The following is a 20,533-nucleotide window of genomic DNA, read 5'->3' as shown; positions in this document are numbered from 1 at the left end:
TATAGTCTATTTGAGAAGTGTTCTGTTATATTAAGTTCAATTATTTTACTTAAGATCTTCAGTGATAAGGATTCGGAAATATAAAAATATATATAGTAAGGTATAACAAAAGGAAAAAATTAAAACATATAATATCTTTATTTCAGACTGACCAAATCTTACAATAAGATATTGAAAATGAGTGGATATTTGATCAAATCTTTGAAAATAGAAGCTCATCTTATGGTGTGATTGAATTTTAAATTATTACAAGTTATTTCTTTCAACTTGGATCCATCTCAACTATATGCATAAAAGGGCAGTTAATTAAATTACATCAGTAATACCTCAGACAGAAAGTCTGAGGTATCAGCACAATTGTCACTTTAAAAATAGTACCACAGAGTCACCTACAGCAGTGATCAACACAGAAACAATTTATAATAAAATTAAGATAAATTAATTTGTCACCATTATCCTTGGTTAGTCCTGAAACCAAGTGTGACTACGAGGGCCATTTGAACCACTGGTATGAATCAATCAAACCTGACTCTCTTACCCCGTCTTTCTGCTTATATGCTATCTCATCATACATTCGTTATAGATGTTATAGATGTTGCTGAAACCTTAGTTTGTAGATTTTCTGAAGTAGGACTGCTCCTTTTACACAGTACCTATAATCTACTTGCTAAAATCATAGAATCATAGAACAATTAGTGTTGCAGGGTCATCTAGTCCAACCCCTAGGGGAAGACATCTAGAAGGGACATCTTCAACTAGACCAGGTTGCTCAGAGCCTCGTCCAACCTGACCTTGAATGTTTCCAGGGATGGAACGTTTACCATCTCTCTGGGTAAACCTGTTCCAGTGTTTCACCACCCTCAGCATAAAGGATTTCTTCCTTCTATCTAGTCTAAATCTACCCTCTTGTAACTTAAAACCATTACCCTTTGTCCTATTGCAATAGGCCCTGCTAAAAAGTTTGTTCCCGTCTTTCTTATAAGCTCCCTTTAAGTACTGCAAGGCCACAATAAGGTGTTCTCAAAGCCTTCTCCAGGCTGAACAACCTCAACTCTCTCAACCTGTCCTCATAAGAGAGGTGCTACATCCCTCTGATCTTTTTTGTGGCCCTCCTCTGAACGCAGTCTGACTGGTCCATGTCTTTGTCCGGGTCCCTCTGGATGGCATCCCATCCCTCAGGCATGTGACCCACACTACTCGGTTTGATGTTGTCTGCAAACTTGCTGAGGGTGCACTTGATCCCACTGTCTATGTCATTAATGAAGGTATTAAACAGTATTGGTCCCAACACAGACCCCTGAGGGAAACCACTTGTCACCATCTCCATCTGGACGTTGAGGCATGGACTACTACCCTCTGGATACAACCATCCAACCAATTCCTCATCCGCTGAACACTCCACCCATCAAATCCATACCTCTCCAATTTAGAGAGAAGGAGGTTGTGGGGGACCTTGTCAAAGACCTTGCAGAACTCCAGATAGGTGACATCCATAGCTCTTCCTTTGTCCACTGATGTAGTCAGTCCATTATAGAAGGCCACTAGTTTGGTCAGGCAGGACTTGGTCTTGGTGAAGCCACACTGGCTGTCTTGAATCACCTCCCTGTCCTCCATGTGCCTTAGCATAGCTTCTAGGAGGATCTGTTCCATGGTCTTCCCAGGCACAGAGGTGAGGCTGACAGGTTGGTGTTTCACAGGGTCCCCTTTCCTACCCTTTTTTAAAATGGGTGCAGTGTTTCCCTTTTTCCAGTCACCAGGGACTTCACCTGACTGCTGTGACTTTTCAAATATCATGGAGAATGGTTTGGCAGCTACATCCACCAATTCCTTCAGGACTCTGGGATGCATCTCATCAGGTCCCATAAACTTCTATATGTTCATATTCCTGAGGTGTACATGAGCCTGACCTTCTTGTACTGTGGAAGGGACTTTGCTCCTCCAGTCCCTGTTCATCCACTCAAGAGGTGTGGGAAGAGAGGTTTCCAGTGAAGACTGAGGCAAAAACTGTTGAATACCTAAGCCTTCTCATCTACTGTTATAAGTTTTCCAGTCTTGCTCATTACGGGCGTAGGCTTTCTTTGACCTTCCTTTTCTGGTTGACATACCTGTAGCAGCCCTTCTTATTATTCTTTGTTTCCCTTGCCAAGTTCAGCTCCAGCTGCGCCTTGGCCTTCCTGACCCCATCCCTACACAACCGGGCAGTGTCCCTATACTCTTCCCAGGGCATCTGTCCCTGCTTCCACCTCCTGTGCATTTCCTTCTTGCCTTTTAGTTTGACCAGCAGGTCTTGACTCAGCCATGCTGGTCTCTTGCCTTCCTTTCCTGATTTCTTACACCTGGGAATCAAGACCCTTTTCTCTCTAAGGAAAGCATCCCTAAAGAACTGCCAGCTCTGTTCTTCTCCCTTGTCCCTGAGGGCAGTTTCTCAGGGGGTCCTATTGACTAAGTCTTTGACGAGCTGGTAGTTTGCTTTCCTGAAATTCCAGATCCTGACTTTACTCTTCGCCTGACCCATAACCCTCAGGACTGTGAACTCCACTAGGACATGATCACTGCAGTCCAGGCTGGCTCCAATCTTGACATCACAGATTAGCTCACTTGCATTGGTGACCAACAACAGGTCCAGTATTGCATCTCCTCTGGTAAGGCTGTCTATTAACTGCCTTAAGGAGTTTTCCTCAGTGCATTCCAGGAGTCTCCTGGGTTGCCCACAGCTCGCCATGCTACTTTTCCAGCAGATGTTGGGGTGGTTGAAAATGCAATTTTGGTCTCTGTTTGGGGTTCACAGGTTGCTTATGCTGGGTATGGAGATCATTTTATGTCAGTTTAAATCTATTTCACTTCTGCAGTTATTCAGGGTGCAATTACTGTGGTGCGATCCCCTTTTAGAACTCAAATTTTCATGTTTTAGCTCCTGACCCAATGCTAGCTACGGTTCTCTAAATTGTTCTCATAAAACATCCTGATAATGTCATATTTTTGACTGCTCAGAATTTTCCTCTCATCTTTCATGACTAAATTGCTCCCGATGTTTTTTTTTAATATACATTTATAAATATATATGTACTTGTGTGTGAGTTTGCAAAAATCATTTCTATTTTGAACTCTGCAGACTTTGCAATTTTCTTCAGTAAAAATATCGCTTATGAAAACCATCTGAGCAATGCTGGCTTGTAAAGAAAGAAAGAAAGCATACAAGGCTAGAGTCCTCATTTCCCCTGCTCATTTATACTTTTGACATACACCCATAGTCAGAGGTCAGATATGGAAATGACTGAATTTAACGATATTTGCATTCTCTTACTACCTCACAAGTGCTATGGGAGACCTATAAAGTGCCTGCCTCAACCAACCAGGGAGAGCTGTAGCTTTAAGCTAGGATTTGGGAGAACAGTTAGAGGGCAAAGGAAGAAGATGGATGGCCTGTTCATCATTGGTTTACTTGGTTTTTAGTAATCCCTGCAAAGCAAAAGTAAATGTAACTGCTAGTCTGTAAATCACATGCAGGGAAGTATTCTTTGAGTTTAACTGATTCTTTTGAGGCAATCCCAAAGAACCTTGACCCCCTTTCTCTACATATTGTCATTTACACTTCCTTTTTTGCAGTGGGCCAACTAAACTCTGGGCATTGCACAATCATGAAGTTAAGTTCACATCATTTTAAACCAGACATCTATGAGATTTTTATCTCATACAATCTACGACAGCCTTTCATAAGGTGCCAGCCATTATACTTTACAAAGTTGCCTACATTCAGATTTTATCATTTGCTTAATGCTGTAACTGAAAGTTCTTTAAGGCAAAAAAGAAAAACAAAACCAAAATCTTTTTTCTTCTGTTCAGTGACTAGGATTCCTAGACACCACTGAAATACAAATAATAAATAAATACTTCAAAATACAGAAGCAAAATTCTGTATCCCATTTCTATTATTTCTCTTTTTCTTCAGCTTCCTAGCAATTGGTTCTTGTCGTGCCTTTCTGCATTAGTTTAAAGAGTGCTCCTGTATCCAGTATCCACACCCACCAGAAAGGCACTTACACACTCTAATTCAACTCTCTTCAGAAAAGCCAAATATATTGAGCTCTCTATAAAGGATTTTTTCCAGCACTTGAGCTATTTCTGCAGTTCTTTCTTTCCTTGCTCCACTTTCCAAGTTTAGACAACAGAGCTACATTCAGCACTTCAGTATCAGTGTCATCAGTGTTGTGCAAAGGTAAACTCGACTTCTCACGTTTGGTCTTTGGTTTATACGTCTGAGTGTTGCACAAACCATTTCTGAACCTGCATTTGAACGACAGCTAATGTTGAATTGGTTGTACAAAAGCTGGATTCTGCAGGCAGGTCTGTATGTGCTGCTGTTGTAATCTTACATTTAGCTGTATGAAAATATTTTGAATGTAGGTCCAGCTTGCAAAAGAACCCTATTTTTATTTTCTATGACTGCTCTTTTTTGCTATGACTGATTTTTTTTTCTTTTTCTGCATTGATGATTTTTAAGCTGCAAGTATTTTATGCTTTTAGATAATTGCATCAGTGTCTCAGAATACCAGTAGTTGCGTGATGCCCCTGTTGCACGAGGCCATCCCACTGCCTTGTTATTTTTTTGGTGACAAAGCTCAGGCTGTGGTCCTAATCCGGTTAATAAATACGTTTTTGATACTGTCTAGAACCATTCTTTAAGTCTGAATTTTGCATTTTAGTAACTAAAATGTTTCACAACAATTTCATAATTGTACATGTTCACCTGCTTACATCAGCAAATAATTTCATTTCATGAAAGGGAGAAATGGCAGCCTTAAATTATACATCCACTTTTTGCCACATAATTTTTAAAGGAACGTGCCATGAGGGTGCAGTATGGCAGCACACCATGCTATGCAACCTTGTAAGATATGTACTGACAGTTTTGGGCTCTTCCAAGTAGGTTGGTCTTGGATTTAGATTATCAAAACTGCCAAAACAAGCATGCTGGAAGTGTATAGCCCTAAAGGTCTAGCGCTTGAAGTAATCCAAAACCCAGACAACATGGAAGCAGAGAAATTCAGTCCCAATGGTGATGTGAGGGACACTTCTGTTCTGTAGTGTTAAGTCACTGGAGATCAGCCTGATTTTTGGGTCCCAACTGATAATGGAAAATAATTTGTAAAGCTAAGAATCTACTCCCATGAATGCAGGTCTGAATTCCGCAAATCTGATTTTTATTTCATTCTTCCTGTATGAAGATAAAGAAATGAATGCAGTTGTTTACATGTGCTAAAAATAATATGCTAATGGACCAGTCATAAAAAAAAATATCTTTTGAAATAAATTATTTAAGTGGAACTATACAAATAATTTTTACACAAAGGAATAGAAAAAATAGAAGGGTTTTTCTTTTTCCACATAGAGTACACAAAGCAGAAAGTATATATTTTTCTCAGTAGGAATACAAAAAGAAATTTGTTCTTACCTTAATACACAGACTGAATTAAGGGTGCCCTCCATTGCTGGTGAAGTCAGTCATTTAGCAGTGTGTGGCCACTGAAATCAGAACAATGCTTTCAAGAGGAGTTGAAAGAGACTTAGTGCTCCTGCTGCACAGTTACTCAGAAATCTATTTTTAAGTGAACATGACATTTTCAAAGTCACTGTATATAAATGCAAGCAATCACTTAATTTTCAGCTGCTAGTTACACAAATCATCAGTGAAAATTTCTTTCCTAGCACTGAAAGTCGTTATATACCTGGCTGGCATTGTGTTCATGCAACTACAAGCTTCATGACTCTTGCTGAGAAGTTTGCCTGTTTTCTTTTTTGTGTACTCTGGCCTGTACTCACCATCACACACTTACCATTCTTTCTCAAAAAAATGCTTATGGAGAAGAAGGAATGACTTTGCATTTATGATTAACCGTTACTTACAAATAATTTTTGATTAAATTTATATATTTTATATTTATTTTGTCTTCGTGCATTTATTTTGATTAACTGTATTTATATGCCTATGTCAGAATATGACCAATCTGTGTAATCTGGTTTGGATTTTTGAGGGGAGGGATTAATTTTTATTTGTTTACAAGCCATGCAAAGCTACTTTTCATTGCTTTTATTTGCCAGATAAGCTACAATTTTGGCTTAAATATGATAAGCTACAAAGATGGGCTCAAATATGACAGTTTTTAGGAAGAGGACAGAAAACAAGTTTGGAAAAGAAAAACTATAGATCCATATTTAAGTAGAGAAATAGATTCATATGTTGATATTTCTCTTAGAAATGCTGGGAAAGAAAATCATATATGCAATTCAGTTTCATTGTTTTATCTGCTAGATTTGGGTCTCCATTTTTTTTTAATTAATTAGAAGCTGTTATATTCTTATACACTAAGCAGAAGTATTTGAGAAGGGCAGGTCCTGCCCTGCAGACTAACCGGAAGCATTATCTTCCCTGGAAAGAAAAGGAGATGATAATACTCAATACTCCTAAATAGGAGGATGAAGACATACATTACATAATGTACTTTGATCCCAAAACACGTCCTTAAAGTTATTCTGTATATGCATTGTAGGTTCTCTGCATCTCCCTTGCTGGCTTAATTTCCTCTCATTAGAGATCTGACCAGGATAAAAAGGAGATTGTGAAGTTCAGAGCAAATGACACCAACACCATTATATGAGAAATTATGCTTTAAGTATCAGTCCATATCATGATTGTCAGTTATAGCTTTTGACTTACATTCTGGCCAGCCTCTGAATTTAAAGATATATTATTACACCGTGACCTTTGCTTTATTTTTATGCCATTATATTACTTATGCATATGAGTTTGGTACACACTCATGAATGGAAAGGAGATCTGGAGTAATTTAATGAGATGTATTTTCTAACATGAAACTTTCACTGCAACCACATTTATTCTTTATGTGCTTTAATATTTTTTTGAATAACAAAGTTCTTTAGACCTTTGGGGTTTTTTTAAACTTATATTTTTTCCTACATGTTCATATAATTGAAGTTAAGTTAAATAACCTATAACATCTCTCATCCCTAATTTCTTCAGATTCTTCTACCCAGAAGACATCACCTTTTAATCTTTTCTTTTTCTCCAAAGAGCGACCTGGTTCAAGTTAAGTTTTATATTTCTCTGCCTTCATGTATTCTGCTTGCCCTCCCCTCTACCATTTATCCTCTTGTCATACCTTTGTTATAATTAAATGAGTAGGACTGCCCTACACCACATTCCAGATGTAGACTTAATAGAAAAGAACCAGAAACAAAGTTTCCTGAATAGAAGAGGGTCCTAAGACCTTAAGAGATCTGCCCAGTTTTGTGAGTCAGTTAGCAGTTATATCAGCAGTTACATCCTAAATTCTGTCTTAGATGGTAATTCAGGTACTTTATGTTTGCAAAATTCAGGTTTATTTCTTCTTTTTAATTTAATAATTTTTATTTCAGATTCAATGGCACTAATAATCATTTATTCTCTTTACTACCTAGCCTGTAAATAGAATGAAGACAAGAAAATGTGCGTTTCTTATGTGTGTGTGATTTGTATGTAGAAATTTATATATAAACAGAGAATTAGACCTACATCTTTATCAATAGGCTTTGTAATTGGATTCATCAGAAGAGACAAAAGAACTGAGGGAGAGCACCTCCCCCAGGAAGAGAGGAACGTGGGAACTTTCAGCAAATGGATGTAAAGGGCTTGGTTTCATGGAGGAAGGCAAGGGACATAGTGAACATCAAGTAAATTGAGAACTGAAGTGAGATTTGTGGTTGGACAATGGTACACAGACTTTTAGGAAAAAAAAGTAGTAACAGAAGATGAAAGAACATTCAGCAACAATTCAGAAGGGAAGGCAGCCAGGGAGAATGATTCAGCAGCTCACCAGACCCAAAGAAGAACATGGCAGGTAGGGGCTAAGGCTTCAAGAGGCAACAAGAGGAGAAAGGATGTTTGGGAGGTGATTGAAAAAAAGTTAAAGAGATATCTTACAGAGGGAGAGATGTATGGTGAGTGCAGTGCAATGAGACATCCCTAAGAAGTAGAGGTTTTATGAATAAGATCTTTACAGTCATTCTCCCCGACAAAAGTACTATCTTACTGAAATCAGGACAACTCACTTATATCCCCATCTTAATTATCGCTTGCCATGTTCACTGAATGGATTTTAAGGGTATCAGCATTAACGAGTAATCAGGGATAAAAACTGAATCTAAATACTTCATATTCCAGTTGTTCTTGGGTGGTGTATCATCACATATTTCTAGACTAAAGCTCTATGTGCACTGCTGAAGCTTTTAATTGTGTTGAAGAGCTATATCAAATACTTTTAATGGGGATAGAATAATAACAGAAGAAACAAGTTTCATTGTCCTCTCATGTTACTTCTTTTGAAACACTAAGAGAAAATAGTGATAAAACATTATTTAACAGAAAATATTAAGGCCCTTTGAACTCAGTGGGACAGGTTTATACTGACTGATACCAATGAACTGTATTTTTTTCTGTAATTTTATTTCACCAGTTTCTTGATGTAAAAAAAAGAAAAAAACCAACCCTGAACAAAAGCCAGCCAAACCTTTCTACATCTTTAAAACCTTTACTTAGTAGTGAAAAATATATCTGCCCCTTTTCTGCCTGATGAATTGAAGGAATGTCATAAAAAGCATTCCAGAGCATCCAAATGACTGAGGTTATCTGATGGGTTAAAAATGTCTGCTGTGCAGTCAACACACACCTCTATCCCTCTCATGCAGAATACATATAAATGAGAAACATAACCACATGTTACACCAAGACACGTATTCTCTTTCCTTTCACTTTAACTTTTCATGACAGTGATACTGATGTTGAAAAAGCATTTTTACCTTAAAGTGAGACGTTTATTTCAGTCAGACTTTGGCAATTCTATTGGTTTTCCAGATCCTGTAAATTTCTATATTCAAATAAATGCACTACAAATATGCGTGCATATGTGTTGTGACCTTTTGTATGCATATATTCATTCTCCAGTGGCCAGTCCAAAAATGCAATTTAGGAGGAAAAAGAAGTCTTAACTCTCGGTTGCAGTACTCATGCTCAATGATAATTTCAACAAAACTCAGGGAGATTTCTCACGGAAAATGTATTACATTAAATAGGTAAGGCTATTGATGTGTGAGGTTTGTTTTGTTTTGTTTTTCATATCTGGAAACAGTCTTTAACTGAATGAAGTGGGCATAGGCTATTGTGAAACTGAAACTTGAGCTGGAAACCAATGGAAAGAAAGTAGACTGTTTTAAGAGAAGAAATACACAAATAATCTGAACTGGAGCCACCCACCAATGTGGGTAATTAATACTGTTTAGTATTAATCAATTAATACTAAACTTGTTATAAGCATTTTGGTTATATTGCTAAAGCATGAATTAGACAAAAAATAGAATCTTAGTTCTACAAAAGATGGGTGCTCCCTGTTGCCACTGAAGTGTCTTGAATGTAGCTCAAGTAGGATGAAGAGAGTTGGAGGATGGGCTACCTGCTACGAACATAGAGACGTTGCCTGAGCACGCAGGGATGGAGTTAGAAAAGCCGAAGTTCAGGTGCGGCTGAAACTAGTGAGGGATTTTAAAAGTCACAAGAAAGGTTTCTGTAGGTACTTTGGCAGGAAAAAGGAGGCTAATGAAACTGCCATCCTACTGCTGAGTGAGATACGTAACCTGATGACGAGGACATGGAAAAGGCTGAGATACTCAATGCTTTCGCTGTATTAGTTCCTGGTAATGCCTATCTTCAGGTGCCCACGTCTCTGAATTTAGTAACATGATCTGAGGGGGAATAAAACAGTACTTTAGAGCAGATACTTCAGAAATCAGGGAATACCTCAGAAAATTGTTTATTCACAAGGCCAAAGAACCAGACGGAACGCATCTAGCGGTGCAGAGGGTGCTGATTGGTATCAGTGTGAGGCCACTGTCTATCATCTCCCAAAGGTCATGACAATTGGTAGAGGTTCCTGATGACTGGAAGAGGGCAGTTCTCACACAAGTCTTCAAGAAAAGCAAAAAAGAAATACCTGGGAAACTTCAGGCTGATCCGTCTAACCTTGGTCCTGAGGAAGATCGCAGGGCAAATATTCGTTGAAGTCATGTGCAAGTGTAAGAACAACAATAATGTGACTGGGAACAGCCAGCATGGATTTAGCAAAAGTAAATTATGCCTGATCAACTCGTTTGCTTTCCAGGATGAGATAACTGGCTCCTCAAACATTGGCAAAGCAGTGAATACTTTTTGACATCATCATAAAATGTCCTGTGCCTTTCAAACGTACTGGCCAGGTGCTGTTGGGCTAGAAAACAGTTTTGTAGAAAAGAATTTGCGTGGCCTGGTGGACAGCAGCCTGAATATAAGTGACTATTTGTTCCCTTGTGGTGAAGAGAACCAATTGCATACTAGGCTGTACTGGGAGAACTGTAGCTAGTAGACTGAGGAAAATGATTATTCCTTTCAATTCAGTGCTTGCTAGATAGGTTCTGAAGTAGTATGACCAGCTTGGAACTCACTGGTACACTAAAAATTTGAACATACCAGAGAAAGTACAGTGAAGCATCACCAAGATTGTGAATGGCTGGAGTACATGACATACAAGAAAAAGACCAAGAGAACTGGGTTTGTTCAAGCAGAAGAAAAAAAGATAATGAAGTTAGATCTACCTCTTTTCTTCCACTACCTCGTGGGTGGGTGCAGAAAAGGCAGAGCTAGACTCTTTTCAAAGATGCATAGCAATAAAACAAACGGCAGTGACCAGAAGTTGCAACAAAAGGAGTAGTCAAGTCCTCTGTGGAGGACATCCACCTCAGAACTATTCAGCACTTCACCAGGCACAGCCGTGAGCAACCTCAAGTAACGTGGCCCCACTTTGATCAAGGGGCTGGATCATGTGGCCTCCTGAGAATTCTTTCAACCTAAATAATTCAGTGATTCCGTGAATTTAAAAATAAAAAGAGGATAATTATGTTTTAAGTCAGCTTTGTATTCAGGTATTAGGAAATTAGAAAGCTTATGTATACTAGTCATCTAAACTACTCATCTACAGCTAACCAATGCAACAACATCCACTGATTATGGACGTTATGATGATTAATCTGGACAAAATGCCTAATTTACAGCTAAAGTGAGAGCAGTTGAATCCTGCTTCCCCTAACAGCATTCTTGTCACAGTCCCTTCACCAGCTTGCGTGTATTGCTGAACTTTTACTTCTAACAGTGTCTTAATTCCAGAGCTTTCCCAGACTGGGTCAGCACAAAACTACTCTCTTTTTTGATTGATTCATGTTTATACCATTTTTATTAAAAAAGATCTATCTATTTTTACATCTCAAATTCAAAAATATCATTACTAGTTCTGCTATCAGCTGATTCCCCTGCTGATGCTGAGGTATATTTGACCTTCTCTTCCAGCCAGAGGGTTGATTATATCACTGACAGCCAAAAAAGAAACCACATACAAATGATCAATTCTCAGGCATTTGGTCTATCCAGATTATATTTCTGCCCACGCTATGTCTGAATACTAATGTCTGAAAATCAAAGCAACAGGTCTAAAATTTATCACAATCTTGTCAGGTTTTTTTCTCCAATGGACAATATTTATACTTTTTCGGTAAAAACAAGCTTTGCAAGTATGGCAGCTTTTTTTCCACACCTTAAATACATTCCTAAAATTCCTGATGAATATCTAGTTTTAACAATAAGGATCTAAATTCTTATTTTACAGAGTTTTGTTTAAAAAGTATTTAAAAGAAAATATGCTGTCAAGAAAAAATAATAATTTTCATGGTTACCTTCATGAAGGAAATTCAAACCTTGATCGGTTCCAGTGAGATCAAAGACTGGAAAGAAGATGGCTGAGGAAATTTCTGGACTCTGATCATCTTCAAAAGTGGGGGGTTTTGTTTTTTATTTTAATATGTAGGAATACAGAACTGACAGAGATCAAGGCATACTATTACAGTACTATCCATTCAGCTACACTTTGTGCATTATCTGAAAAATTTAATTATTCCAGATTGCTTTGTCCCATTAGGAGTTCATTCATCTGACTGCTGTGATAGGCTTTCTGCATTCTTGTTGATAAGCATGAAGTGATTCCTGGAATAAATCTAAGGATTTTTTGGCTACTGTTTTTTAACATTCCAGCATTCACTGTGTTTTTCTGCTTTTCCTGGTATTCAAGTATTTCAGTACGTGCCTTGTTTGACGTGAACACCATGACTGTGATGCTATTATTCATAAGCATTGTTTGATCCCTGCAAAATGGAGCAACATGCCTTGCTATCTCTAAGCATGGTGGAAAGGGTTGGATAAAGTGGTGATACTCATTTCCTGGTTTCCAGATGACTGAGTTTTCCAGTATGACTACATGCACTTGCAATTTTATTCAAACAAACCACAGTCTTTTTTCAAAGGACTTCTCCATTTGGCCCAGTGCGTGCTCCTGGCAGTAGTGAATTGGTGATCAGTTAGTGGTGAGTCCTTTGCCTTATTCCAGGGGAAAATGTAACATTTGCAAGAACCCAAACTTCTCTTTCTGACTTGCAAATCCATGGAGACATAAATCCATGTAGTGAAGAAGATTACTTAATTCCTTTGCTTTGCCTTCCAATCTTTTGCCAAAATAATAGCTGACATTTTCTTACTCTTCAAAACAACTTTATGTCTTTTTAAGCCATTAAAGACAGGCAGCCTAGTGCTTCCCTGGGACATAGAATCTAAGAATCACAGGGTTGGAAGGGACCTCTGGAGATCATCTAGTCCAACCCCCCTGCCAGAGCAGGGTCACTTAGAGCAGGTTACACAGGAATGTGTCCAGGCGGGTTTTGAATATCTCCAGAGAAGGAGACTCCACCACCTCTCTGGGCAGCCTGTTCCAGTGCTCTGCCACCCTCAAAGGAAAGAAGTTCCTCCTCATGTTCAGATGGAACTTCCTATGCTCAAGATTGTGTCCATTGCCTCTTGTCCTGTCACTGGGCACCACTGAAAAGAGCCTGGCCTCATCCTCCTGACACCCACCCTTTCAGTATTTATAAGTGTTGATAAGGTCCCCCCTCAGCTGTCTTTTTTCCAGACTGAAGAGACCCAAATCCCTCAGCCTTTCTTCATAAGAGAGGTGTTCCAGACCCCTAATCATCTTTGTAGCTCTTTGCTGCACCCTGTCCAGCAGTTCCCTGTCCCTCTTGAACTGGGGAGCCCAGAACTGGACACAGTACTCCAGGTGCGGCCTCACCAAGGCAGAGTAGAGGGGGAGGATGACCTCCCTCGACCTGCTGGCCACGCTCTTCTTGATGCATCCCAGGATGCCGTTGGCCTTCTTGGCCACAAGGGCACATTGCTGGCTCATGGTCATCCTGTTGCCCACCAGGACTTCCAGGTCTCTTTCAGCTGAGCTGCTCTCCAGCAGGTCAGCCCCCAACCTGTACTGGTGCATGGGGTTATTCGTCCCCAGGTGCAGCACCCTACACTTGCCCTTGTTGAATTTCATAAGGTTCCTCTTTGTCCAACTCTCCAGCCTGTCCAGGTCTCTGTATGGCGGCACAGCCTTCCGGTGTGTCAGCCACCCCCCCCCAGCTTTGTGTCATCAGCAAACTTGCTGAGGGTGCACTCTATCCCCTCGTCCAGGTCATTGATGAATATATTGAAGAGGACTGGACCCAGTACTGACCCCTGGGGAACACCACTCATCACTGACCTCCAACTAGACTCTGTGCTCCTAATCATGATCCTAAAGTTAACATGAGTTAATCATGACCATAAAGTTAACATGAGTTAACTTTAACCTACTTTCTTGGCATAAGCCTGTATTTTTGTAACATGATACATAAGGTAAACATATTACTAAATGAAAATCTTTCCTTTGGATCATCACCATTGTTTCGTAATGTGTGAGCCTCACAATATATTTGTTGCTTATTTTTATATTAGTTATGCGCATTTCTGTACATATGTATACTACCTGAGACAGGTATGAATATGTAGATTGTGGCATCTTGGAGACACTATAGATAAAGGTCAATGATTTTCCAACAATCTATTTCAATTTGAACGTTCTTGCAGATTCCTAAAACATTAATTATAAATTGAAACAGAAATTGAAACAAATATTATAAATATACTATCTCAGGTTTTGGGTGCATATTTTGACTTGAGCAATACCTAGTTCTGAACTATAAAGTGTTAGTAGAGAAAGCCAGTTTTACCACAAAACTATTCCAAAGGAGCTGTGAAGTTTATCTATTGCAAGACTAGCACAACTAGTTATACAAAACATACTAGTCAGCCTGGGGTGGTAGATAAGACAACTTTCTGCAAAACTTTTTGCATGCCTCAGACACTCCTTACTGTTGTAATAGAAGAGCAGAACTGGGGCTTCCCTACATTCTCCCACCAACAAAAATAAGGGCAATATACATATAAAAAATACTTGGAATTTCCTGTGTTGCTCAAAACTTCACTCCAATTATTTTTCCTTTTTATTCTAGATTACTATCGCAGCTTTTGGAGAAATATTTTGATTATAAACATTTAGCACAGAAGTTCCCCACAATTCATAGACTAATAAAACATCCATTCATTTATTAATATAGCCATTTTCTGGCAAAAAGAAACACCACTCAGAAAAAAATTATATCTGAAGAGTTTACTAAATTGAGCCCATCACATCAGTCAATGACCAAGCACTTAATATGCCAATATTCTGACCATACAAGTCAAGATAACAGAAGATTTTCAGCCTAACACTTACTATGACAGAATGTTTACAAGATTCTTCCTAACAAGTCATTAAGGATGCTATGAAAACCTCTGATGACAAAGCCAGTCAATGTAGCCAGAGAGGTTATAAACACTAGTGCTTTTCCAGGGTGACAAGGACCTGGAAAAGAGAAAGATTATGAGATGGAAAAATACAAAGTACAGAGACTGAAATGATGACAGTTATAAACATTGTGAATTGTACTCTGAGAAAGGCCACAGTGTGTGCCAGCAAACAGAATTGCTGGTTATCAAAAGCCTGAAGGGGGAGGAGAGAGGGAAGGGAAGAAAAAAGAGGTGTATAGTTATAAACTGCCTAATGGGAACTTTTCTCATACTTTGCTGGCCTGACAGAAATGTTTGGGCTGCCTAATGGCAGCTCTTTTCACAGCTCAGCAGGCACCAGGTTCCCCATCATATAGTTTTTCTATTCTTCACTGTGATGTTTGGAAGCGTCAAGAAGAAAAAGAAGCTGGTTTTGACATATCTGCTCCTCCAAAAGCCAGTCAATGAACATTTGTTGGGTCATTTGTTGCTAGTCAGGAGCTATGGAAAAACAAATTTGTTCTATATTTGCCACTGATAATGGGTGGACTTAGAGGTAAAAGGCATACAAGAAGGGAGCTATGAATAATTCCCACTATCTGTCTTTTACTATGATGCTGTGGTAAGAAGGAAAATGGACTAGAAGAGTAAAGAACTTTAGGGGACAATGATGGAGAAGAAGAAAGCCATAATAATTGCTCCACTGTTACTCCCATACTGCTTTTGTGTTAGAGAAGAAACTATAAGCTTATATAAAATAAAGCTAATAACAGTATGATAAAAAATCTTGTCAATTTATCAAACTGTTGGTGCTAGTTTTTCCCTCAAATTTGTACATCTGCTGTATTTTCTTCAAGTGACATTTGTTAGATATCAACTCTGTTTTCACAACAAGTTTCATAATATTTCCACATGAAAATGAAGTCCTTTTTCTCTGTAAATCAGCAGAAGTCTCAGTATTTCTGACACAAAATACAGCTGTTACGATGCTTAAAAATGATAACAATATATTAAACATATATATATAAACAATATATTAAACATATAAGTAACAAACACAATGTATCTTGTGGAATAACTCATTGTTTTCCTTCCATAGATCTGTAGAAAAGGGCAATGACAGAAAAAAAATTAACAGCTTCTGATTCATGAGATTTACATGCATGGAGATCATTAATGGCAAGTTTTTTAACTAAACCCAAAACCTGCTGATTTACAAGATCTTGACCAAAATGTTCAGTATGAAGTGCTCAAAAAAGTAATCTCATTGGACTAAATTAAAGAAGAGGTAGTAGGTTGTTTTTTTTTATGCAACCTCCATCCTCAGCAAAAAAAAAAAAAAAAAAAAAAAAAAAAACAAACATCAAAACTGCTTGACCACAATAGATATTACACAAGACTTTACGGAAAAGAGTGGTTTTAAGTACATGGCCGGAATCAATTTGTTTTTGATAGGAGATAGAGAGAATGAAAATGTTAGCAGAGCTGGGAGAAGGGAGGAACTGTGAGTGTTAAACAGTTAAAACTACCAGTGAGTGTTAAAATCTTATTTATTTGCTCTCGCTCCTGATGGAAATATAATAAAAAAATAATCTAATACACCAAACACAGAAGAATTGCTTAACTAAAAATAGTGTAAGCCCAAAATACTTGATTAATTAAACCTGAGTCTGCAATCTGATAATTAACTGTCCAAACCATGTAAAAGTTTAAATAAAGCAAAAGACTGACCAGAACAAAAATATGTGATACCCAGACAGTAAAAAACCAAAAAAAAAGAGCAAAGCAAAAACCTACTCTGGTTCTGAAAAAGCTGTACACAGACAAACATGGGACATCTGGTCTTCAGGGAGCATAAATCCAATCAACATTAACAGAGTATGCAAATTCTCAGCAGCTGAGGATCTGACCCCAGATTTGGTCAATGAATTTATCTTTTTTTTTCCTTATTGTTGTGACTATATTTATGTCTGTATTTTGAAGAGAAAATAACTGATATTTCTTCCATTAAAGAATGCATTGTGGTTTGGCTGACTTCTCTGACAGTGACACATTGAGGACATTAATCTAGGATTATTTTTGTGGGTTTTTTTCTTCTAGAGCAACAGCAGGTTTTCTGCTGAATTTCCTAATGGCGAGCAATACAAGTTCACTTATAAAGGCTAAAAATAAATAAATGAACCAGCTATCATTCAATATAGCAAGGAAATACAGTACTATCCTAAAAGTGGCATAGCTGGCATATCTCTGTGCATTATAATGAATTACTGAAACTACATAAAAAGAATTGAACTATATACATTATTATAAAAAGAATTTCATAAAAAGAATGAAGCATCAACAGGCACAGTTGAAATAAACAATTTATTGGGCCACAGATCCTTCAAAGTGAACAGCAATTCAAGAATGAAATATTTAACCATTATATGGTGAGTCATAGTGTGTTAAAGAGCATACATGCCTTTTTAATTTTACAACGTAGTGTGAAACTTTTTTCCCCCATTAAAGTTAATGATAGAACATCCATTGACGTCAATAGTGCTGGTATTTCACACACTATATTTGTAAAGTATAGATCACATCTATCAACCTTGTGTAATATGGAAAACAACTGAAGTGAAGTGAAAACTTTAAAGCAAATTTCTATGTCATTTTTAATAATTATTAGTATGCGTCCTGGCTGGCCAATAATTTGAATACTGCATCTCAAAACATAATCATCAGGCTCTCTTTGCCTCTGTTAGGGTGTAATAAATGTTAGGCTAATACAAAAGTTCTTTAAAATCAATGATAAGCTTTCCAGCAACTTCTCTGAGTTTGCATCCGTTAACAAAAGTCTGAAAGCTGTAATAGTATCAGGAGCAGCGAGAGAAAAGAAAATTACCCTGCAAAGATCAATAAGATAAAAAATATATTTTTCCGACAAATATTAATTGAAATTTTTTGCTGAGTTCCTAGAAGTAGTGACATTGCACAACTCTGTATACAAACCATTCAAAATCCATGCAATTATTAATGTTTGCATAACTTTTGGGGGTAATTGCTTGTGTGAATGACACTTCATCTGACCAAGGTCTTAGAGAATGATTTACTTGCATGTATTTACTATTGTTTTGATGCCTTGACAAGAGAATCGACTAGTTCAGATGTCTCTTCCTGGTAGGAAATGGATGGGATCAGAACAAAGAAAGATTCATGTAATCTTCCTTATGTTTTGTCTGCGTAAAATAAAAGTAATAGTATTAATTGCCTTCATAAAATGCTGGAAGATATATAACAGCTAGCTATTATTATCAGTCACACAAGGCTATAGAGAGTCCATACTAGAGAATGAAAAGTAGTTGTGCCCCATGCTCTGTAATGCCCAAAATATGTGCAGTATTTTGGGTTCACAACTCACTGCTACTTTTTTTCTCCATTCACTGATTCTGGCCATCTGGTCGTATCAAATGCAGTATCACTGATACTATCTACAGTATCTCTTGGTCATGGCAGAACATAAAGTAATGATTTATTTATATTTTTGCGTTGTGAAGGTACTTACCATGATATAAATAAGGAGGTAGTAATGAATTTTACTATATGTTTTTTAGTTATTGTTATTAAGCTATTTTTATATTGTAAATACTGTCAGATGAATTAATTTCAGAAATCAGGTTCTGTAATTTATTTTTTCAAACACTTTTCTTTAAAATAACGTTTCAAAAAGTTTCTCTGGGATTTCAAAATGAAAAAAAAAAGAAAAAGAAAGAACAAGACAGAATTATTTTCAATAGCTCATGTGTAAAAGAGTCTCAGCTTGTAGTCTCCACATCACATTGATGGTGGTCCAAAACTCCATGGAAAAAGATTTGCACCTGTGAAATAATACCATTTTTCTAGTTTTAAAAATTATGAGATGAGCACATTACGGTCTACGAAAAATGTTAACTGTTAATACTAGTCCTTTGGTTCAAAAAGTTTCAAAGATGATTAACACCAAGTGGTTCATGGAATATGAAAATAACATATTTTTAACACGCCATTTTATATGTCATCTTACCTGTTTTTTTATAGTTGGAGATTCACATATACAGAGACATTAGAATCACAAAAGATGACTAGATTAGATGATCTAGTCTAATTTTCTGAATGCATAATCTTTGAATTTTAGCTGGTTACCCTCATTGTGAGTTTAATTATGTAATCTACTTGGAATGGGCTACTCCAGAGACTTCTGTGTGTATACATAATTGTAGTACAGATGTTTCAGTATGTAGGCAATTCTTTATTCCCACAGTAGTTAGGTTATATCAGTGTGATTTTGAAAGAGCAGCCAGGAGGAAAACATGGTACAAGTGTCACAGGATGTGAACATTATTTGGGGAAGCACAACAGCAAGTTGAGTAACTATTTCAAAAGGGTACTGTAAGTTTTCTGAGTATGTTATTTCTAGAGCTGCGTGCACCTGGTAATTTAGAGTGATGAAGAGTTCAATATGCCCTTGTCCCAGCTGATATTTATCTATCATGTAGCGTGTGACTAGATCCCAGTGGAGTATATATAATAATTAGACCTACACTTTCCTAACTGTCTCCTCTTGATTCGCTTGTAGGTTAAAGGGCACAATCTGAAACTCTGTTCTGTTAAAAACATATTAAATATGATATTAGTGGTCTAAAGCTATATACTTCCCTGGAGACTCCCACTTTTAATAACCTCCAGGATAATAGATAAAGCAGAGGGCAGCAATCATTACTGAAATGGATTTTCTGGCAGAATTAGACATCACCTCCAGGAATCAATAATCATTTTAAGCTAACGGGGTGATTAAATGACCTTCTTTTTATTTTCCTTCATGTTGAGTTGCTTTTTATCTTGATTTAGAGCCACAAAGCCAGAACAAAGATAAACAGAGGACTGGCACCATAACAGAATCACAGTGAGGCCTATACCTTATATAAGTAAAAGCATTTTACTTTAATCAATGCATTTGCTGCCCAATCTGTGACTTCTGAAGAATTAAACTAAAAATTCTAGATGCAAAATATATTAATGGATTATACCCCAGGCTAGTTCTTGTTTTTAAAAGATTTGCACCATTAGCTTCGCTGCAGCAGGTGTTATATTTTTATATTAAATAATTTATTGCTTTGGAGCTTGCTTGAGGATATCTGTGTTGAATGATAACACTTTCATTAATCCTTTCAGACCATATGGTCTTCTTCCACACCCTCCTTCTCTCTGTGAAGGAGTCTTGCATGACTACATTTCTTTTTTTCCTCCCGAAGTAGATAGATGGAGAAGCAGCTAACTTCAGTGTGCCATAGTGTTGATGAGCTACAGCTAACCAGGTAAGACTGTTGAAAAGTTGACTTTAAATTCTTGTGAGACTTAGTTTCACTTCTTGAAATCCAAAGGTCTGTGGGTTTTTTTTTCGTATCGTCTGAAACATACGCTGGTTTTCTGGAGGTTCTTTTGTTGCTGTCATTTGGGATACAGGGTGTGAGGGGGTTTAAATATAATGAAAAGATCAGAAGGCTGCACGATCATTGTCTACAAAATAATGTACAGAAGACAAAGGTCTAGAAGTACACTCACCGAAAACCTTACAAAAATAATTGTGTTGTCTGAATGATCAGAGAGGAGGATGTGCTAACAGCATATAATATGGAGCATAATCTATAGGGACAGTAGTGTTTGTAGGGTATCTTGCACTCTCCATTAAAATAAGTG

Source organism: Chroicocephalus ridibundus, chromosome 3 (genome assembly GCF_963924245.1).
Source record: "Chroicocephalus ridibundus chromosome 3, bChrRid1.1, whole genome shotgun sequence".
NCBI classification, from domain to species: Eukaryota; Metazoa; Chordata; class Aves; order Charadriiformes; family Laridae; genus Chroicocephalus; species Chroicocephalus ridibundus.
This window is presented reverse-complemented; position numbering follows the sequence as displayed.